The following is a 1376-nucleotide window of genomic DNA, read 5'->3' as shown; positions in this document are numbered from 1 at the left end:
TCTTTGTATGCTATATCAGATATGTTTTTAGGACAGTCTAGGCTCCCCAAATCCGACATGTAGCCTATGTGTAATACTTATATGATGTAATAAAATGTGTAAGGGATAATGTATAGAACGCCAGTCATTATCGGAAAATAAGTCCCGACAGCGCAAACAACGCCCTGAAGGACTTATTTTCCGATAATGACCGGCATTCTATATACATTATCCCACTTATTACACGGCTACTTGCCTAAACGAAAAAATAAACTCCATGATATGACTCTTTACATTTATTTGCTACCGTTTCATCATGGTTTTTGCTGAGAAACAAATAGTTTGCAACACATGCTGAACTTGAATTAAACATTCTTTAGAACACAGCTGATAAACTGTCTGCTTTCACTTATGAATGAAGTTCCGTTATTGCTACACAACACAACACAATACAGCTACACAACATAACAACAGCTACACAACACATCACAGCTATCTACAAAACACAGCAAAGCTAAATAACACAACACAGATGCACAACAGCCACACAACACAGCTACACAACCACCTGGATCTGACAACCACACATTCACAGCATTCATAGCACACAACCAGGCCAATCAAGACGGTCACTGCGATACAGACTACATTTGAACCCTGAATACCTGCACATTGCCTATTTACCTCAATTAATTTAGCACCAGCTCCTCTCTGTGGTAATGTACAGGAGAGAAAAGCTAGAAACTCATGTGGCAACTCCGTGTCTCAACCAGGAGGATCTGAACAGGGCAGGGCGGTGGTAGTGTAGTGGTTAAGGAGCTGGGCTAGTGTGCAGTAGCCAGAAAGTTGTCGGTTCAATTCCCGGCTTCCACCGTTGTGCCCTTGAGCAAGGCACTTAACCCCAAGTTGCTCCGGGGACAATGTGATCCCTTGTAATATAGCTGACATATGTAAGTCACTTTGGTCAAGAAGTGTCTGCTAAATGTAATGTAATGAACAGCGTTGTAGGAGCAGGCAGGGTCAATTAGGAGATGTATATTGGAGATGAGGCAGAGGGGACAGGGATGCATACAAGCCATAGAGCTGTTATTGCTACACTCTGGGGGCATGTTCATGAGCCCAGAGCCCATGTCCAAGCCCCCAGAGTGTAGCACTGTAGCTGTTGGCTGCATAACTCAAGCTAAGTAGAAGCGATTGGGTTTTTGTTTTCCGTACTGACAGTACTGGGTGACCTTGAGAAACAGAGATCTATGTGAAAAATCATTGGAATTCTCGTTTAAGACGCTGTTGATACTGGGCTGGGTCGGAGGCAGAGCTATCACTCACTTCAGGGAAAGAATGTGGGTCTCTGTGTCAGTGACGGGAAAGGCTGCAAATCACCTGACACGGCAACATCC

This window comes from Alosa sapidissima, chromosome 3 (genome assembly GCF_018492685.1).
Source record: "Alosa sapidissima isolate fAloSap1 chromosome 3, fAloSap1.pri, whole genome shotgun sequence".
Lineage (NCBI taxonomy): Eukaryota > Metazoa > Chordata > Actinopteri > Clupeiformes > Clupeidae > Alosa > Alosa sapidissima.
This window is presented reverse-complemented; position numbering follows the sequence as displayed.